This window comes from Sus scrofa, chromosome 6, assembly GCF_000003025.6.
Source record: "Sus scrofa isolate TJ Tabasco breed Duroc chromosome 6, Sscrofa11.1, whole genome shotgun sequence".
Taxonomy (NCBI): Eukaryota; Metazoa; Chordata; class Mammalia; order Artiodactyla; family Suidae; genus Sus; species Sus scrofa.
The window spans coordinates 44,261,720-44,283,729 of NC_010448.4; the positions used below are offsets into that span (position 1 = coordinate 44,261,720).

Genomic DNA, 22,010 nt, shown 5'->3' on the forward strand with positions numbered 1-22,010 from the left:
GTCTAATTGGAGCTACAGCTGCCAGCCTATGCCACAGCCACAGTAATGGGGGACATGAGCCATGTCTGTGACATACACCAGAGCTCATGGCAATGCTGGATCCTTAACCCACTGAGCGAGGCCAGGGATTGAACCTGCATCCTCGTGGATCCTAGTTGGGTTAGTTAACTGCTGAGCCACCAAGGGAACTTTTACTGAATTTTTGATTTGTCATTGTATTCTCAGCTCCAGTATAAATGCTTGGTTCTATCTTAAATTTTCTATTTCTTCATTTAACTTATTTTGAACATGTATTTTTTTTTTTTCTGGTTTTGCTAAGCTGTGTTTCCTTTTAGCTCATTCAGTTTTTTTCTGAGATGATTATTTTTTAATTATTTGGCCATCAATACTTAGATCTCAATTTCTTTTTGACTGGTAACTGGAAAATTATTGTGTTCCTTTGGTGGTATAATTTTCCTGTATTACTATTCTACTTTCCTGTATTACTATTCCTGTATTACTATTATACTCTGCATCCCATACTTTCCCATCCATTCATCCATCCATCTTCCCATTTCTCAGAGAGAAGCAATCTTTAGCTGCATTATCTTCCTGGCCCTCCTTTTCTATAAAACCTTAAGGCAGTATTTGGCTTTGTCTGGCCCACATCACTGAGAACAGCTGGAGTCATCAAGTGTCTTGACTGGCACCACTGCAGAGTTGTGGTCTTATCCTTTCTTACTTCCTTGTGCTGCTCTGTCAGTTGATGTGTCTTTAACGCCCTCCTCAGCCCAACAGTCTCTTCCGAATACTTACTTTGCTATTATATTCCACATGTTCCGTGAAATACCTAGTGCCTAAGAAGGAAATCATGATCTTGCCCACTCCTCCATCCTCCACAGTTTCCGTGGATGGCCCTGTCATTCAGACAATTGAGAAAGTGGGAAAAGACCTTGTACAAACCCTTAACACACTGCCTCCATCTAACCCAATGTGCAGCCATCGTCAATCTCCTTATTTTGTTTTCCATATCTAGTGAATCCACTACCTCCGGGAGCTTTACCACAAACATCCTAGTCTAAACTCTTCTCATCTTTTGCCATGATGACGCCAAGACACTGCCAACAGGGTGGTTCACATCTGGTGTGTGTTTCTGCTCAGCTCTGTCTCCTGCACCAGCTCTCCCACCCATGCAGCCATTGGTCCAGTCGTTCATCAGTCCCTGAGCCAGTGATGTCTCAGAATACAACCTACTTCATGCCCTTCTTTCTTGTTCCTCAGCTACACAGGTCATCTCTATTTGTTCGATACCTGTAGCTTCCTTTCCCGACTTTGTGGAAGACGTCTTGCCCCTGCCATGGCCACTTCTTGCATCAGAGACCAAGTCATACCTTCTTCTACAATTTAGAGATAACCAATATTTACTCTATCACTGCAGCTTTGACTGTTCTTTAATTTATCTAAATGGAACCCCACAGTTTCTTCTGTTGTGTCTGTCTTCTTTGATCATTGTTATTTTTTAGAGTGTCATTCTTGTGGTTCAGCTCTTTCTTTTTTAATACTCAGCTGTACCTCATTGTAAGTATGTCCATTCTCCTGTGATTGTGATTTTAACTTTCTCCTATATCTGATATTCATGTTATGTTTATAGATACAAGTACGTATATAAGTACTCGTTTCTGTCGGGAAACAAGGCAGCAATGACTGGGTCTTAGGGTACGCATACGTTTAGCTTGAACAGAAACTGCCAAGTGGTTCCACAGAGTGGCCACACCCTTTCACACTCCTACCAGCTGTGTGAGAGAGTGCCCATTGCTAGACACTCTCATCAGCACTTGGTTTTGTCCCCTTTCCTTTCTGAAGCCCAGTGGTGAGGTGGCTCAGAACCACAGCACTAAAACCATTCTTCAGTAGGTTACCCCTTTTATCCTAATTGCCAAAGGTAACAACAGTAATAACAATCGTGGAAATGGCTCACAGTATACTGATCATTCAGCCTGTGCCAGGCACTATGCTAAATACCTTACAGGCATTTTGTTTACCCACATGACGGCCGGTGAATTAGGAACTGGGAGTCTCCCAGTTTTTCAGATTAAGAAGTGGAGATTTAGAGGCAGTCAAGATGACTGTGCTTGGTAGAGGCAGGATTTGAACTGAAGTGACAATCTTTATCACTACACTGTACTGTTTTTTGTTTTTTAAACGCTATTCCTGTGGCATATGGAAGTTCCTGGGCTAGGGGTTGAATCGGAGCTGCAGCTGCCAGCCTATGCCACAGCCACAGCAATGCCAGATCTGAGCCACAACTGTGACCTACCCCCCAGATCCTTAACTCACTGAGTGAGACCAGGATTTGAACGTGCATCCTCATGGATACTAGTCTAACCCTCTGAACCACAATAGGAACTCCTTACTGTACTGGTTTTTGATGCAGCAGAAACCCATTCCACTTTATTGCAACTAAGCTCAAGTAGCACTTAGTTCCAGTGGTCCATCTTTTCCAGTTCTGACTGGATTGTTCACTGCTTCATACTCTTCAAAACTGGCTTTGTCTGGCATCTCACAGCCCTGTCCTCTTTTTGCTGTAATTAGTCTCTCTGAATGATCCACCTCAACTTAGTTCTGCAACTTCAACTGGTGCATATAGTGTCCCATGTCCATGCTGTAATGTGGACAGGATAATTAACAAGCATTTGTTGCTTTTTTGGTGTTTGTACCATATTAAGCACTGTATATGCACTGTTTCAGTTCATTGTCAGATATTTTTTTGAGAGAGACTCCCTTTGTACTCTGATTTTTCAGTGAGGGAGCAGAAACTTGTGGAAGTTTGGCTTGCTGAAGGGCAGAAAACTAGCAAGGGAGTGTTGCTGGAATGTGAGCCTGGGCTGATTCTCCCCAGGAACTTGATGTTAAGCACGATACTATGATGGCTTCTAACATTTATAATTGACCACAGGTGTATAGGTTTATATTAATCGTAAACAGTTTATGACACACTCTCATCATTTGTCAGTGCACTGCCATGGTATCTTTTTAAACTTTTCTCAGTTACTTATTTCCTCTAGAAAGAGTATCGTGAACACCATCAGCCAGTGCAAGAACAGGAGTTTACCAACCAATATCTGACTTCAATCTGTACATTTCTTGCTTTCTGCAAGACATAATCACTATCTTGAACTTGCTTTCATAATTTTACCACCTTCTATGTGGCAGTGTTTTGTATTGTAAATTGAATTTCTTTGATAGATGTGGTGCATTTTGGATTTTCTGTTTCTTGTGCTGAATTTGTTATTTTGTATATTTCAGGCAATTTGTCTATTTTATCTAGTTGACAGTTCATCACTTGCTTTAATTATTGTATCATACCTGTTTGTAAACATATTTATTTTTTAATTTATTTTCTTTTTATGGCTGCACCTGCAGCATATGGAAGTTCCTAGGCTAGGGGTTGAATCGGAGCTGCAGCTATGGCTTATGCCATAGCCACAGCAACACCAGATCCAAGCTGCATCTGTGATCTATGCCGCGGCTTGTGGCAACACCAAATCCTTAACCCACTGATCGAGGCCAGGGATTGAACTCACATCCTTACAAACACTATGTTGGGTTCTTAACCTGCTGAGCCACAATGGGAATTCCTGTAAGCATATTTAAAGAGTGTCTTATATAGTTTTGTTTTTAAAAACTTCTGATAAATGGTATCATAGTTGATCGTTACGGCTTGAACATGCCCCCCACAAATTCATATGTTGAAATCTTCTCCAAAGATCATGGTATTAGGAGGTGTGGCCTTTGGGCACTGCGAAACTCATGAGGTTGGAACCCTTAGGAATGGGATCGGTGTCTTCACAGATAGGCTTCGGAGGGCTCCTCTGCCCCTCCCACCATGACAGCAAGAAGCCACCAGCTATGAACCAGGAGTAAGGTTCACACCACAATGTAACCATGCTGACACTTTGATCTTAGACTTCCAGCTTCTAGAACGGTAAGAAAAAAATGTCTGTTGTTTGTAAACTACCTAGGCTGTAGTGTGTTGATACACTAGCCCAAATGAATTATTGTACTACATTGATGTAGCCTTCTGATATATGTTTAAAATTTTTAATGTTAAATTACTAAGAATCATGATGCATGAGCTGTATGTTTTTTCTTCTTAAAATATTTGATTAAACCGATATATCACAATGTATTTATCCATTTTTATGGTCATTCACCTCTTTTCATAATTATATCCAAAAATTATGACTAGACTACATTGTTCAGTTAAAGAGTTAAAGATACTTGTTTCCTTTTTTTTTTTTAAATGTAGTTACTGTGCTGCTATGAAGAATCTTTTTTTCTTTAATTTTTAAGTAAAAAATTTATTGGGGTATAGTTGATTTACTTTTTTTTTTTTTTTTTTTTTTTTTTTGTCTTTTTTGCCTTTTCTTGAGCCGTTCCCACAGCATATGGAGGTTCCCAGGCTAGGGGTCTAATTGGAGCTACTGCTGCCGGCCTCTGCCACAGCCAGAGCAACAGCAGATCCAAGCCGAGTCTGCGACCTACACCACAGCTCACAGCAACGCCAGATCCTTAACCTGCTGAGCAAGGCCAGGGATCAAATCCGCAACCTCATGGTTCCTAGTTGGATCCGTTAACCACTGCGCCATGATGGGAACTCCTACAATGTTGTATTATCTTCAGATTTATAGCAAAGTAAATCAGTTATACATATATACATTCTTTTTTCCCATATCAGTTATTACATTGAATAGACCTCCCTATACTATCCAGTAGGCACTTGTGAGTCATCTGTTTTATATATAGTAGTACGTGTGTGTTAATCCTCCCAATTAATCCCTCTCCCTCCCACGGTTTCCCCTTTGGTAACCTTACATTTGATTTTGAAATCTGTGAGCTTGTTTTTGCTTTATAAATAAGTTCTTTTGTATCATTTTTTGGCCACACCTAGTCATGCAGAAGCTCCCAGGACAGGGAGCAAACCCAGGCCAATAGCAGCCACCTGAGGTGCTGCAGTGACAATGCCAGATCCTTAACCCAGTGTGTCACAACAGAATTACTGTATCATTTTTTATTAGATTCCACATATAAGTGATATACATTTGTCTTTCTCTTTCTGACTTATTTCATTTAATATGGTAATCTCTAGATCCATCCATGTTGCAAATGGCATTATTTTGTTCTTTATTATAGCCAAGTAGCAATCCATTATATATACGTACCCCATCTTCTTTCTCCATTCCTCTGTCGATGGACATTTAGGTGTCTCCATGGCGTGGCTGTTTATTTTATAAATAGTGGTGCAGGGAACATTGGGGTGCATGTATCTTTTTGAATTACGGTTTTCTCTAGATATATGCTCAGAAGTGGGATTGCTGGGTCACAGGGTACCTATATTTAGTAAGGACCCTCCACACTGTTCTCTGTAGTAGTTGTATCGGTTTACATTCCCACCAACAGTGTAGGAGGATTCCCTTTTCTCCACTCCCTCTCCAGCATTTATTGTTTGTAGACATTTTGGTGATGGCCATTCTGATTGGTGTGAGGTGATACTTCATTGTGGTTTTGATTTACAGTTCTTTAGTAATTAGCAATGTTGAGCATATTTTCACATGCCTTTTGGCCATCCACTTTGGAGAAATGTCTATTTAGGTCTTCTGACCACTTTTTCAGTGGGCTTTACATATATATATAAAGTGAAGTAAGAAAGAGAATATATATAGTTGCGTAAGGCATTTGTATATTTTGGAGATCAATCCCTTGTTGGTTGCTGTGTTTGCAGAGATTTTTCTCCCATTTATGGGTTGTCTTTTCATTTTTTTTTTGTCTTTTTAGGGCCGCACCTGCAGCATATGGAGGTTCCCAGGCTAGGGGTCTAATCGGAGCTGTAGCCGCCAGCCTACGCCAGAGCCACAGCAACACGGGCCGAGCTGCATCTGCAACCTACATCACAGCTCATGGCAACGCCGGATCTTTAACCCACTGAGCAAGGCCAGGGATCGAACCTGCAACCTCATGGTTCCTAGTCAGATAAGTTTCTGCTGTGCCATGACTGGAACTCCTTGTCTTTTCATTTTTAAAAAATGGTTTCCTTTGCTGCACAGAAGCTTTTAAATTTAATTAGGTCCCATTTGTTTTATTAAAAATTTTTTTTCCATTAGAGTTGATTTACAGTGTTCTGTCAATTTCTGTTGTACAGCAAAGTGACCCAGTTGTACATATGTATACATTCTTTTTTTTACATTATTCTCTATCATGTTCTATCACAAGTGGTTAGATACAGTTCCTTGTGCTATACAGAGGATCTCGTTGCTTATCCACTCCAAATGCTATAGTTTGCATCTACTAACCCCAATTGCCAGTCCATCCCACTCCCTCCCCCTCCCCCATAGCAACCACAAGTCTGTTCTCCACGTCCATGAGTTTGTTTCTTTTCTGTAGATAGGTTCATTCTGTAGATAGGTTCATTTTGTGCTGTATATTAGATCCCAGATATAAATGATATTGTATGGTATTTGTCATTCTCTTACTTCACTTAGTATGAGAGTGCAAATGGCATTATTTGTTCTTTTTATGGCCTAGTAGTATTCCATTATGTATGTGTACAGCTTCTTCTTAATCCACTCATCTGTGGATGGACTTAGGTTGTTTCCATGTCTTGGCTATTGTGCATAGTGCTGCAATGAATATAGGGGTGTATGTATCTTTTTCAGTGAATGTTTTGTCTGGTGAATATATGCCCAGGAGTGGGATTGCTGGGTCATACGGTAGTTCTATGTTTAGTTTTCTGAGTTACCTCCATACTGTTTTCCATAGTGGTTGTACCAATTTACATTCCTACCAAAAGTGAGGGAGGGTTCCCTTTTCTCCACACCCTCTCCAGCATTTGCTATTTGACTTGTTAAGGATGGCCATTCTGACTGGTATGAGGTGGTACCTCATAGTAGTTTTGATTTGCATTTCTCTAATAATTAGTGATGTTGAGCATTTTTCATGTGCCTGTTGGCCATCTGTATACCTTCATTGGAGAAATGTCTGTTCAGGTCTTCTGCCCATTTTCATTTGGGTTGTTGGATTTTTTTGTTGTTGAATTGTATAAATTGTATATTTTAGAGATTAAGCCCTTGTCAGTTGCATCATTTGAAACTATCTTCTCCCATTCTGTAGGCTTCCCTTTTTCTTTTTAAAATGGTTTCCTTTGATGTGCAAAAGCTTGTCAGTTGATAAGGTCCCATTGGTTTATTTTCATTTTTATTTCTGTTGCCTTGGGAGACTGACCTAAGAAAATATTTATATGGTTGATGTCAGAGAATGTTTTGCTTATCTTCTCTTCTAGGAGTTTTATGGTGTCTTATGTTTAAATCTTTAAGCCATTTTGATTTTATCTTTGAGCATGGTGTGAGGGTGTGTTGTAGTTTCCTTGATTAAATGCAGCTGTCCAGTTTTCCCAGCACAACTTGCTGAAAAGACTGTCTTTTCCCCATTTTATGTTCTTGCCACCTTTGTCGAAGGTTAATTGAGTGTGGGTGTGTGGCTTTATTTCTGGGTTCTCTGTTGTGTTCCATTGGCCTGTATGTGTGCTTTTGTACCACTACCACAGTCTTATTATAGCTTTGTAATGCTATCTGAAGTCTGGGAGAGTTATGCTCCTGCTAGGTTTTTGTTCCTCAGGATTTCTTTGGTAATTCTGGGTCTTTTATGGTTCCAGATAAATTTTTGGATTGTTTGTTCTAGTTCTGTGAAAAATGTCATGGGTAATTTGATGGGGATTGCATTGAATCTGTAGATTGCTTTGGCTACTATGGCCATTTTAATGATATTAATTCTTCCAATCCAGGAACATGGAATATCGTTCCATTTTTTTGAATCTTCTTTAATTTCCTTGATTAATGTTTTATGGTTCTCAGCATATAAGTCTTTCGCCTCCTTGGTCAGATTTTTTCCTAGGTATTTAACTTTTGGGGTGTGATTTTAAAAGGTATTTTTATATTCCTTTTCTAATATTTCATTGTTACTATATGCAGCCAATTTCTGAATGTTAAATTTTGTATCCTGCTACTTTGCTGAATTCATTGATCAGTTTGAGTAGTTTTTCTATATATATAGTATCATGTCATCTGCGTAGAGTGACAGTTTTATCTCTTCTCTTCCAATTTGATACCTTTTATTTCTTTTGTCTGATTATTGTGGCTAGGACTTCCAATACTATGTTGAATAAAGGCAGTGAGAGTGGACATCCTTGTCTTATTCCAGATTTTAGTGGGAAGGCTTTCAGCTTTTCTCTGTTGAATAATATTGGCTATGGTTTTGTCATAAATGGCTTTTATGATGTTAAGGTATGTTCCCTGTATACTCACTTTGGTAAGAGTTTTTATCATGAATGGATGTTGGACTTTGTCAAATGCTTTTTCTGCATTTATTGAGATGATCATGTGGTTTTTTTGACTTTTATTAACATGGTGTATGACATTGATTTGCATATATTGAACCATCCTTGTGAACTTGGAATGAATCCCACTTGGTCATGGTGTATGATCTTTTTTTTTTTTTTTTTTTTTTTTTTTGTCTTTTTGCCATTTCTTGGGCCGCTCCCATGGCATATGGAGGTTCCCAGGCTAGGGGTCAAATCGGAGCTGTAGCCACTGGCCTACGCCAGAGCCACAGCAACGCGGGATCCGAGCCGCGTCTGCAACCTACACCACAGCTCACGGCAATGCCAGATCCTTAACCCACTGAGCAAGGGCAGGGACCGAACCCACAACCTCATGGTTCCTAGTCGGATTCGTTAACCACTGTGGCATGACGGGAACTCCTGTATGATCTTTTTAATAGGTTGTTGGATTCAGTTGGGTAAAATTTTGTTGAGAATGTTTACTTATATGAAAGATATTGGCCTATAATTTTCCTTTTTGCCAGTATCTTTGTCTGGTTTTGGTATTAGGGTGATGGTGGCTTCATAGAATGTCTTTGGGAGTGTTCCTTCTTCAACCTTTGAAAAAGTTTAAGAAGAATGGGTATAAATAAGTTCTTTGTATGTTTGGTAGAATTCACCTGTGAAGCCATTTGGTCCTGGACTTCTGTTTGAGGGAGTGTTTTTATTACATATTCAGTTTCATTTCTAGTGATTGGTCTATTCAAATGATCTATTTCAGAGTTTCTTTCATGGCTCAGTGGTAATGAAGCCAAGTAGTATCTGTGGATGTGGCCCTAAAGAGAAAAAAAAAATCTATTTCTTCGTGATTCACTTTTGGTGAGCTGTATGTCTCTAAAAAATGGAGAAATTTCTAAAGTTTGTCAAATGTGTTGGCATATAATTGTTCATAGTATTCTCCTTTGTTTCTTTGTATTTCTGCATTTCTATCAAGTTCCTTTTTCCTTTCTTATTTTGTTTGAGTTCTTTCTTCTTGGTGAGTCTGGCCAGTGGTTTGTCAGTTTCATTTTAGCCTTTCAAAGAACCAGCTCTTGGTTTTATTTATTTTTTCCATTGTTTTTTGAATCTCTGTTTTATTGAAGTCCTCTATGATCTTTATGATTTCCTTTCTTCTGCTGACTTTAGGTTTTGTTTGTTCTTTTTCTAATTCTTTTAGGTGGTAGGTTAAGTTGTTGATTTAAGATTTATCTTCTTTTCTGAGGAAGGCTTGTGAACTTACCTCTAATCACTGCTTTTGTGGCATCCCGTAGGTTTGAATGGTTGTGTTTTTCTTATTTGTCTCAAGGTATTTTTTTTTCTCTTTTGATTTCCTTGTTGACCAGTTGATTTTTATTTTATTTTTTTAGGGCCACACCCATGGCATATGGAGGTTTCCAGGCTAGAGGTGTAATTGGAGCTGTTGCCACTGGCCTACACCAGAGCCACAGCAACGCCAGATCTGAGCCACGTCTGCAGCCTACACCACAGCTCACAGCAATGCCAGATCCTTAACCCACTGAGCAAGCTGATTTTTTTCATAGCATGTTGTTTAGTCTCCATGTAGTCAGTTTTTTTCCCTCATTTTTTCCCTGTGGTTGATTTCTAGTTTCATGCCATTGTGCTCAGAGAAGATACTTGAAATAATTTCTATACTCTTACATTGGTTGTGGTTAGTTTTGTGGCCCAGTATGTGGTCAATCCTTGAGAATGTTCCATGTGCACTTGAAAATAATGTATGTTATTATTTTTTGGATGTAATGTCCTGTCAATGAAGTCTAACTTTTCTGTTGTGTCATTTAGGATCTCTGTTGCCTTACTAGTTTTTAAAATTTATTTATTTTTGCCTCCCCCCCCTTTTTTTCTACAGCCACGCCCATAGCATATGGAGGTTCCCAGGCCAGGGGTTGAATCGGAACTGTAGCTGATGGCCTGTGCCAGAGCCACAGCAATGTGGGATCTGAGCCGCATCTGTGACCTACACCAGCGCTCATGGCAATGAAGGATCCTTAAACCACTAAGCAAGGCCAGGGATTGAACCTGCAACCTCATGGTTTCTAATTGGATTCGTTTCCGCTGAGCCATGATGGGAACTCCGTTTTTTTTTTTTAACATGTTTTCGGGAGAAGGTGAACACGTCTTACTCCTCCACCATATGATCCCACTCCTATTTTTGTTTTTAACTTCATTATTCTAGGAGTTAGATCCAGAAAGATATTGCTGTGATTTATGTCAGAGAGTGTTCTATCTATGCTTTCCTTTAGGAGTTTTATAGTATCTGGCCTTACATTTAGGTCATTAAATCATTTTTATTTTGTGTATGGAGTTAGAAAAATATTCTAATTTTATTTTTTTACAGTTTTCCAAGCACCACTTACTGAAGAGTCTTTTTTTTTTTTTTTTTTTTTTTGCTTTTTAGGATCATGCCTGCATCACATGGAGGTTCCCAGGCTAGGGGTCGAATTGGAGCTATAGCTGCTGGCCTACACCGCAGTCACAGCAACACAGGATCTGAGCTGAGTCTGTGACCTATATCATAGCTCATGGCAGTGTCGGATCTTTAATCCACTGAACAAGGCTAGGGATTGAACCTGCGTCCTCATGGATGCTAGTTAGATTTGTTAACTGCTGAGCCATGACAGGAACTCCTGAAGAGACTGTCTTTTTCCCCATTTTATATTCTTTCCTCCTTTTTCATAGGTTAGTTGACCATCAGTACAGGGGTTTACCTCTGGGCTTTCCATCCTAGCCACTGATCTATATTTCTGTTTCTGTGGCATTTTCAGACCATTTTGATTACTGTAGCTTTGTAGTATATTCCAACAACAGGGAGCCTGATTATTACTGTTCTGGTTCTCTTTTTCAATATTGCTTTGGCTCCTCTAGGTCTTTTGTATTTCCATACAAATTAAAAATTTTTTTGTTCTATTTCTATGAAAAATGGTATTGGTAATTTGATAGGGATAGGGATTGCATTGAATCTAGATTGCCTTGGGTAGTATATTCATTTTGACAATATTCTTTTAGCCCAAGAGCACGGTATATCTACCTGTTTTCTGTCATTTTTAAAATTTCATTTCAGAATACAGGTTTTTTTACCTTGTTAGGTAGGTTTATTCCTAGGTATTTTATTCTTTTTTGGTGTGATGGTAAATGGGATTGTTTTCTTAATTTCTGTCTCTAGTCTTTCCTTGTTAGTGTATGGGAATGGACAAGATTTCTGTGTATTAGTTTTGTATGCTGCAGCTTCACCAGAGTCATTGATGAGCACTAATAGTTTTCTGATAGCATCTTTAGAATTTTTTCTTCTATTTGCTTTTCAGGCCTGCAGCTGTGGCATTTATAGAAGTTCCCAGGCTAGGGATCGAATTGGAGCTGCAGCTGCTGGCCTGTGTCGGCCATGCCAGATCCGAGCCACATCTGCAACCTACACTGCAGCTCACAGCAACATCAAATCATTAACCTACTGAGTGGGGCCAGGGATTGAACCTACATCCACATGGATACTAGTTGGGTTCATTACTGCTGAGCCACAGTGGGAACTCCCAAGAATTTTCTATGTGTAAGTATCATGTCGTTTGCAGTGGAAGTTTTACTTTTTTTTATAATTTGGAGTCCCATTATTTTTCTTTAATTTTTTTTTTTTTTTTTTTTTGTCTTTTGTCTTTTTGTTGTTGTTGTTGTTGCTATTTCTTGGGCGCTCCTGCGGCATATGGAGGTTCCCAGGCTAGGGGTCGAATCGGAGCTGTAGCCACCGGCCTACGCCAGAGCCACAGCAACGCGGGATCCGAGCCGCGTCTGCAACCTACACCCACAGCTCACGGCAACGCCGGATCGTTAACCCACTGAGCAAGGGCAGGGACCGAACCCGCAACCTCATGGTTCCTAGTTGGATTCGTTAACCACTGCGCCACGACGGGAACTCCTATTTTTCTTTTCTTTTTTTGGTCTTTTTTTGTCTTTTGTTGTTGTTGTTGTTGCTATTTCTTGGGCCGCTGCCGCGGCATATGGAGGTTCCCAGGCTAGGGGTTGAATCGGAGCTGTAGCCACCGGCCTACGCCAGAGCCACAGCAACGCGGGATCCGAGCCGCGTCTGCAACCTACACCACAGCTCACGGCAACGCCGGATCGTTAACCCATTGAGCAAGGGCAGGGATCGAACCGCAACCTCATGGTTCCTAGTCGGATTCGTTAACCACTGCGCCACGACGGGAACTCCCCCTATTTTTCTTTTCTTATTGCTGTTACTAGGACTTCCAAATCTATGATAAACAAAAGTGATGGGAGTGGAATCCTTGTCTTGTTTCTGATCTTAGTGGAGGTGCTTTCATCTTTTCACCATTGAGTATGATGTTAGCTGTGGGTTTGCCATATATGGCCTTTATATTGTTAAAGTATGTTCCTTCTATGCCCCACTACTGGAGGGTTTTTATCAAAATTGGGTGTTGAATTTTGTTAAAACTTTTTTTCTGCGTCTGTTGAGGTGATCATATAGTTTATATCCTTCAGTGTGTTAATGTGGTGTATCACACTAATTGATATGCAGATATTGAAGAATCCTCCCATCTCTTGGAGAAAACCCACTTGATCTTGGTGTATGTTTCTTTGAATATGTTGTTGGATTTAGTTTGCTAATACATTGTTGAGGGTTTTTGCATCGATGCCCATCAGTGATATTGGCCTGTAATTTTTTTTTTTTTAATAATATCTGTCTGGTTTTGGTATGAGAGTGATGGTGGCCTCAGAGTCAGTTTAGGGTATTCCTTCCTCTGCAGTTTTTTTTGAAGCGTTTCAGTGGAATTGGTATAAACATTTCTGTAAATGTTTGATAGAATTTATTTGTGAAGCAATCTGGTCCTGGACTTTTGTTTTTTGGAAGTTTTTAAATCATATACTCAATTTCAGTACATATGATTGGTCTATTTATATTTTCTATTTCTCCTTGGTTCAGTCTTGAAAGGTTGTACCTTTGTAAAAATTTGTCCATTTCTTCTAGGTTGCCCATTCTATTGGCATATTATTGCTTGTTGTAGTCTCTTATGTTCCTTTGTATTTCTAGTATCAGTTGTTACTTCTTTTTCATTTCTAATTTTATTGATTTGAGCCTCTACCTTTTTTTCTCCATGAGTCTGGCTAGAGTTTATCAATTTTCCTGATCTTTTCAACGAACTAACTTTTGGTTTCATCAATCTTCTCTGTTTTCTTTATCTCTATTTCATACATTTCTTTTCTGATCTTTATGCTCTTTTCCCTTCTAGTAACTTTGAGTTTTATTTATTCTTTCTCTAGGTGATTTAGGTGGAGGATTAGGTTGTTGGGGATTTTTCTTATTTCCCTAGGTAAGATTGTATCGCTATAAACTTCCCTCTTATAGTTGTTTTTTTACATCCCATAGATTTTCTTTTCCTTTCTCTTTTCCTTTTTTTGCTTTTTAGGGCCACACCTGCAGCATATGGAGGTTACCAGGGCAAGGGTCTGAATCAGAGCTACAGCTGCCAGCCTGCACCACAGCCACAGAAACACTGGCTGGGTCCGAGCCACATCTGTGACCTACACCACAGCTCATGGTAACACCAGATTCTTAACTCACTGAGTGAGGCCAGGGATCGAACCCTAATCCTCATGGATAATAGATTCGTTTCCACTGCACCACAACGGGAACTCTATGCATCCCATAGATTTTGGACTGTCAACTTTTGTCATCTGTCTTTAGGTATTTATTTCCTCTTTAATTTTTTCAGTGATTCTTTGGTTGTTTAGTAGTATACTGTTTAGCCTCAAGATGGTTTATGTATTTTTTTTTTCTTGTTGATTTCTAGTCTTATAATGTTGTGGCAGGAAAAGATGCTAGAAATAATTTCAGTTTTCTAAAATTTAATTAGGCTTGGTTTGTGGCCCAAGATATGACTATCCTGGAGAATGTTCCATGTGAATGTATATTCTGCTGTTTTGGGATGGAATGTTATAAATATCAAATTGTGTGCACTGGTGTGTCATTTAAAGCTTGCGTTTCCTTGTTTGTTACATGTTCATTGATATAAATGGGATGTTAAAGTCCCCCTGTTAATTGTGTTACTGTCAATTTCTCCTTTTATGATGTTAGCATTTGCCTTTTATACTGTGGTGCTCCTTCGTTTGGTGTATATATATTTACAGATGTTATATCTTTTTGGATTGATCCTTTATTATGTAGTATCCTTACCTCTTTTAATTGTCTTTAAAATGTATTTTGTCTGGAGTTCCCATAGTGGCTCAGTGGTTAACGAATCAGACTAGGAACCATGAGGTTGCAGGTTCGATCCCTGGCCTCGCTCAGTGGGTTAAGGATCTGGCATTGCTGTGAGCTGTGGTGTAGGTTGCACACGTGGCTTGGGTCCCGAGTTGCTGTGGCTCTGGCGTAGGCTGGTGGCTACAGCTCTGATTCGACCCCTAGCCTGGGAACCTCCATATCCTGTGGGAGCAGCCCAAGAAATTGCAAAAAGACAAAACAAAATGTATTTGTCTGATATGAGTATTGCTACTCTGGGATTCTTTTTAATTATGTTTACATGAAACATCTTCTTCCATCAGTTTATATGTGTTCCTAGAACATACAAAGTGGGTCTCTTTTAGACAGCAAATGTATGGGTTTTATTTTTGTATCCATTCAGCCAATCTTTGTCTCTTGATTGGAACATTTAATCCATTTATATTCAATGTAAGTATTGATATGTATGTACTTATTGCCACTTTAACTGTTTTAGAGTTGTTAAATTTAGGTACTTTTTCTTCTCTCTTTTGTTCTCTTATGATTTGATGACTACCTTTAGTGTTGTATTTGGTTTATTTTTTGATGTTGGGTCAAGTGTAGTTTTTTGGTTTGTGGTTCCCATTAGATTTTGATATAGCAGTCTGTGTGTGTACAGGATTGTTTTAGGTTGGTCTCAATTTCATACATTTTTCATGTTCCCTTTTGTACTGTTTATTTTTCTTATGTATAGTTGATTTATAATGTATCAATTTATGCTGTACAGCAGAGTGACTCAGCCCTACATTTAAATACATTCCTTTTCTTATATTATCATGGTTTAGCCCAGGAGACTAGATATAGTTCCTTATGCTATATGGTTTGACCTCATTGCTTATCCATTCTAAATGTAACACTTTGCGTCTATTAACTCCAAATTCCAGTCCATCTCACTCCCTCCTACCTCCGCCTTGGCAACCACAAGTCTATTCTATATATATTTCTGTCCTTTCACTTTGACTTTTTGTGGTCCCTTTTCCACAGGCCTGCAGTTCCTCTTGCTTCTGGTGTCTTCTCCTTGGTGGGTGGAGCTGGATTTTGTTCTTCTGGGGGTCAGGACTATGTCAAGAGGTATGTTTAAAGGTGACTGCAAGCTTGTCTGTGTTTAATTTTGGGGGGGTGGTTGTTTAATGGATGTCTCTCAGTTTTCCTCTTTGCATGCCAGCCTCTATCCCTCTGATAGGAGGTGTAACTGATGGTGTGGTGACCAGAACCTCTGCCGGATATTGAGTTGGGCCTCCCCTTTGCTCTGTGGTTGTCAATGGCCCTTCAGGGGCAGGGTCTGCTCCCTAATGATTGGAACAGTAGCCCCCAGATATTCCTGAGCTATATGTTTTTTGGTTGTGGCACGAGGTAGGTAGGATTGGAGCACTCCCACTAGGAGGAGCCCCCTCAGGGTTCCTCCACTGGAGCTGTTCACAGTTTGCTCTGTTGTGTCACCTTTCACCCCTTGTGTGGATTCACAGAGTACACCACTGGCACCACTGCTATGCCAGGGTATAATTGGCCCTGGTGTTTCCCAGGCATTGGTTTCATCTGCCCACCAGTGCAGATCTACTGAGGTCAGGTCCAAGATTGCAGTGGTTGTGTACCTGGCCCACTGTGGGCTCTATGGAGAAAGCCTAGACTCTGTTCCAGATCTAAATTACATGCTTGCAAAGCCCACAGCTGCTAAAGCCAGACCTGTCTGAGCTGTGGGGGCTTATTGTCCATTTGGATATTCCACAAGTGCTGAATTTACAAAGCTGCGAGTGGAGATGTAAATCTGTTGTTCACAAGGCTGGGAGGAGTGACTGCAGTTCATCCTCAGTTGGAGAACCCGGAGTCAAGTGTGGTTTCAGCCCCCTCTCTGTGTGGGCAACACACTGGAGACTCCTCCCAAGGCAGCAGGAGCTCAGGAGCCTATCCAGGTGGGAAGAGGATGGGGCAGCATCTGGTTGTACAAGCCTACCCAGAAGGGAGGTGGGCTGGGGATCAGGCTCTCAGGCTCACTCTGGCAGGAGTGGGCTTGCCTGAGTTTGTGCTGAGTGAATCTGCCCCTAGTGTAAGCAGGCTGGAGTCAGGTAATGGAAATTCACTCCAGTGGCAGAGCTGGCACAATGGTCTTGGTGGGCAGGCCAGCCCTATTGCAGCCTCTCCTAGGCTGCAGGGGCCTCCATGTGCAAGGGGGCTACAGTGGTTGCTCCTTGCACATCATCCAGTAATGATGCTCCGTCTCTGTGGCTGTCTGGGCCTACCCCCGGAACCTTTGCAGCTATGGTGCTTTGCCCTCCCACCCCTTCCAGTTGCCTCTGCCTAGCCAACTGCAGTTCTGTCCCTGGGCCTGCTCTCCAAACGTGACACTCCAGGCCCGGGCCCCTGCCCACATCAGTGGTTGGGAGTCTCAGGCTGGGGCACACAAGGCTGTGACAAGGATATCAGTCTAGGTCTCACTGTCCCACCTGCTGTAGACCAGCTGCTGTGTTTTTTTCTCTGAGCCTCCAAAGGACCTTTCCTGTCCCAGCTGACCCCTCTGCTGGTGAGGTGACTTCCCCAGGTATAGGAACCTCTCTTCCCCTTCAGCTCCCTCCCTGGGGTACAGGTGCTGACTTGTTTCCATTTCTCATCTCTTTTTTTTTTTTCCCCCTTTCATAGAAGATCCCTCTTGTACTTTCAGGTGTTTTGAGTTTTTCTGTCGGTGTTCAGTCACTGTCCCCTAAGGAGTGTTCCACTTGTAGATGTATTCCCAGTGTATTTGTGGGAAGAGGTGATCTTCATTTATCTCTCTCCTTCATGAGTTTCCAGTAACCAGTCCTCCATATTGTTTCCTTAAAAAGTACAAGCCTGTGAGAAGTAGTTCTGGCTTTTCAAGGAACATGCACTCGGGGATACCAAGGGGCAAAAAAGAACATGGATGCCAGTTTTCCAGGTGCCTCAAGAGTCTTATACATCTATGTGTAATGATGCACATGTGCAGGAGTTCTACTTGTAATTCTTTTTATGAGCGAGCAGAATGACTAGATTGAAGACACCTATTTACAGAGCATTTACATTGTATTAGGCATTATAGGTAATCTGCAGATGGTTTCAAGTACTAGGAGGAAAGTCATAGGTTATACCCAAGTACAATGCTATTTCTATATAAGGGGATTGAGCATCTGCAGAATTTGGTATCTGCAGGAATTCCTAGAACCAATCCCTTGCAAATACGAATGGACAACTATATTTGGCAACCAGGATCTAGGTGCTGGGAGGGTTTGTTGCTGCAGTGTTGCTTCTAGACCCTCTCAGAACAGACCTGAGGAATATAGGTGTGTATGATTATTTCTCAGCTCTAGTCAAGTACAACATGATTCCTCCTAGTTTTCCATCCTTATTTATAACTTCTTTTTCTGACCATGACAAAACTGGCTTCCATTATCTATAATTTATTGACTTAGTTTCTCAACTTGATTATAAATGTAAAGTAGCATCCCTGGGAAATTAATTTATCTACTAGACTATACTGTTTATGAACAATTTTTTTGTCTTTCACTTTATAGTTTGCAGTCAAAACACCTGGCTGCTTGTTCACTGCCTGCCCCAGTGCCAACTGGAGCACATGCATATGACGGGCCCCCAACACTGTACAAATTCCCACAACTAGTTTTTTAACTGTGCCACATCCATGCTGCTCCCCAGCCAGCACAGATGCATGCAGCTGGTCTTGACTCCCATTTTTGGCTTTCACTGTGGCATGCATGCATACAGGCTGCCTACCATGGACCCAACACTGGCCTATATGCCACAGTTACACACCTGCACCTGGTCCTTGTGACTGTACACATATATGCCAAGAGCTTCAGTCGTCCAGCTACACATATACCCCCGGTCATTATGCGTGTGCCTGCAGTTGAACCTTGCTACCATACACACATCTGTAGCCAGCCCACAGCTGAGCACATGTCCATCTCAGGCCCTTGCCACCAATGCCACCTGCCCTGGTCCTCCACTACTGGAGGCACTGATGAGGACCCTAAAAGCCCTTGCAAATCTCTTTGAACCTGTCAGCTCTTGCTGCTAAGGACCAGAAAGTTGCACACCAAAGCTGCCTGAACCTACAAGACACCACACTGCCCCAGCCATGGAGCCCACCACACCCTGCCCAGACTTGTTTCCCCAGGCCACTACCCTGGGGACCACAGTGTGCTCCAGCACTAGCATCTGTCCCCCAACCCACAGGTGAAGGCTTTTCCGTACTAAAGCCAGTCCATGAAGTCTGGATGAAGTGAATGTTTCTTCAAATGTCCAGACACATGCAAAACTACAAGGATCACAAAGTATTAGGGAAACATGACATCACCACAAGTACATAGTAAGCTTCCAGTAACTGACACTAAAGAAATGGAGATCTGTGAACTGCCTGACAAAATTAAAAATCATTATACTAAAGATACTCAGAGAGCTACAAGAGAACATAAACCATTTGATGAAATCAGAAATACAAGAACAAAATGAGAAGTTCAACAAACAGAAAAAAGAACCAGATAGTTTGGAGCTAAAGAATACAGCGAATGAAGTAAAATATGCAACAGAGAGAGCTGCAACAGAAGCCTCCATTAAGTCGAGGAAGCAAACGGACACCACCTAGATCTGTCAGAGATGGGGATATCTAGGTACATAAAGCTCAGAGGTCCCAGTCAGGTTCAACCCAAATAAGATTTCACTGATACACCACCTTAAAATCAAACTACCAAAATTCCAAGACAGAATTTTGAAAGCAGCAAGAGGAAAGAGGCTCATCACATGCAAGGGAACATCCCCCATCTCCCCACATAGAGCTCTGTAGTTTTCAGCAGAAACTCTGAAGCCTAAAGAGAGTGGGTAGATAATATTCAAAATGCTGGGGGGAAAACAGACTAACCCAGCAAAGCTGTTCTTCAGAACTGAAGCAGAGATATTCTCAGTCAAACAAAAGATAAAGAAGTTCATCAACACCGGTCCTGCCCTAAAAGATATTTTAACAGGAGTTCTTTGAGCTGGAAAAAAAAATGACACTGGTCAGTAACATGTAAACATATGAAAGTAAAAACTCATCGGTAAAGGTGAAAATATAGTCAGGCTCAGAAGACTTTAATATGGTAAAGATGTAAATTATTGTTTAACAAAATAATCAAAAGTCCAAAGTATTAAAAATAACTAGCTATTAAAGGATATACAATATAAAAAGGTGTAAACTGTGATATCAAAAAAAAAAAAAGCCCATAAAAAGGACAAGGTGTAAAAATGTAGAGCTTTTGTATGTGATGAAAGTTAGGTTGTTATCCACTTAAAATACTCTTAGAGCTATAAGACTATAAGACATGTTATGTACAATGTTTTATGTAAGCCATATGGTAAGCACAAGAGAAAAGTCTATAGTAGGCACATAACAGTAAAGACAAATGAAGCAAAATGTAACACTGTAGCAAGTTCCCAGATCCCAACAGAAGACCTGGAGGGAAGAGGAGAGAAGCAAAGATTATAGGGAACACCCATTTAACAAAATGGCAGTATTACTGTCAAGGATACTTTAAAGGAAGGGATGGAAAAAGATATTCTATGTAACTAGCAAACGAAAGAAAGCAGCAGTAGTTATACAGACCATATAATATAGACTTTAAGTCAAAACTGTAGAGATAATGATAAAGGAGTCAGTTCAACAGGGGAAATAATTATAACTATATACGCATGCAACATTGGAACACCTAGATATATAAAACAAAACTGGGGGCATCCAATTTCCTCATTTCAAAACAGAGTACCAAATTACAGTATCAAAACAGTAGAAACACAGGCAGAAGAAAAATGGAACAAAATAGCAGAAATAAACACAAACATTTATATTTAACTGATCTTCAATAAGTGTGCCAAGAATATACAACAGAAGAAAGGATAGTCCTTTCAATAAATGGTGTTGGGAAATCTGGATATCTTCATGCAAAACAATAACAACAGCAACAACAAAACGGACTTCTGCCTCATACCATCACAAAAAATAAACAAAATGGATTAAAGATTCAATTGTTACATCTGAAATGGTAAAACTCCTAGAATAAGCAGGGGAAAACCTTTCTTTTTTTTTCAGTTGGAGAGAACATGGTTTAATTAAAGGCAAAGCTGATTTCAGCAGCTGCAGGGCTTGCACAGACAGGCCAAAACAAAATGGAAAAAAACAAAAACAACAAAAACGAAACTTTACTACACAAAACCAGTTTCTGATAAAGATTCTCCTCTCCCTCATTACTCCACACTGAGGATGATAAGGTGAGGAACCCCGCCCCAGGAAGGGGAAAACCTTTCTAAGAGTCTCTGCAATGATTTCTTGAATGTGACACCAAAAGCATAGGAAAAGCAAAAATAGGTAAGTGGAACTACATTACTTTCTGCACAGCAAACGAATCCATCAATAGAATGAAAAGATAACCTATGAAATGGGAGAAAATATTGGCAAACCATATACCTGCTGAAGGATTAATTTCTAAAATATATAAGGAAGTCATGCAATTCAATTAAAAAAAAAAAAACAAGGGAAAAAAAGATTTTAAATAGGCAATGGAAGAAGTTCCCATTGTGGCACAGCAGAAACAAATCTAGTATCCATGAGGATACAGGTTCAACCCCTGGCCTCGCTCAGTGGCTTAAGGATCCAGCGTTGCCATGAGCTGTGGTGTAGGCTGCATGTGCGGCTTGAATCTTGCATTGCAGTAGCTCTGATTCGACACCTAGCCTGAGAACTTCCATATGCTGCTGGTGCGGCCCTAAAAAGCAAAATAAATAAAATAGGCAATGGACCTGAAAAAGACCACTCCCCCCCCAAAGCAGACATACAAATAGCTAATGGGTGTATGAAAAAAAACTTGCTCATTAGGGTAAGGCAAATCAAATCCATGGTGAGTTACCACCTCACATTAGAATGGTTATTATTAAAAAGTAAAAAAGGTTAACTAACAGGTGTAGGTAAGAATGTAGAGAAAGGAGAGCACTTGTATATTGTTGACAGGAATGAAAAGTGGTGCAGCAGCTATGGAATACAGTGTAGAGGTTCCTCCAATATTGAAAGCATAACTAACGTGTGAATGAATTAAAATCAGCATCTAAGTAGATATCTGTTCATTGCAGCATTATTAAAAATAGTTAAGATAAAGAAACAACTCAAGTGGCCATCACAGAGGAGTAGAGTGGTGTAGACATAAGAGAGATTATCCAACCTCAGAAGAAAGAAATCCTTTCATTTGTAAGAACATAGATGAACCTGGAAGACATTATGCTAAATGAAATTAGTTAAGTCACAGAAGGCCAAGTACTGCATGATTCCACTAAGATGAAGTATCTTAAATG

General features: G+C 40.4%; 1 long non-coding RNA gene across 2 annotated transcripts in view; it reads left to right on the forward strand.

Moving 5' to 3' along the window:
- Positions 1 to 20,845, forward strand: part of LOC110261275 — a 42,703-nt gene extending 21,858 nt beyond the window's left edge. The window contains exons 4-5 of one of the 2 annotated variants that reach the window (XR_002345313.1): positions 15,657 to 15,743; positions 18,873 to 20,845. This is a non-coding gene — a long non-coding RNA (uncharacterized LOC110261275). Of the gene's footprint in view, positions 1 to 15,656 lie in introns of both variants that reach the window. The other variant, XR_002345312.1, reaches the window with a different exon arrangement.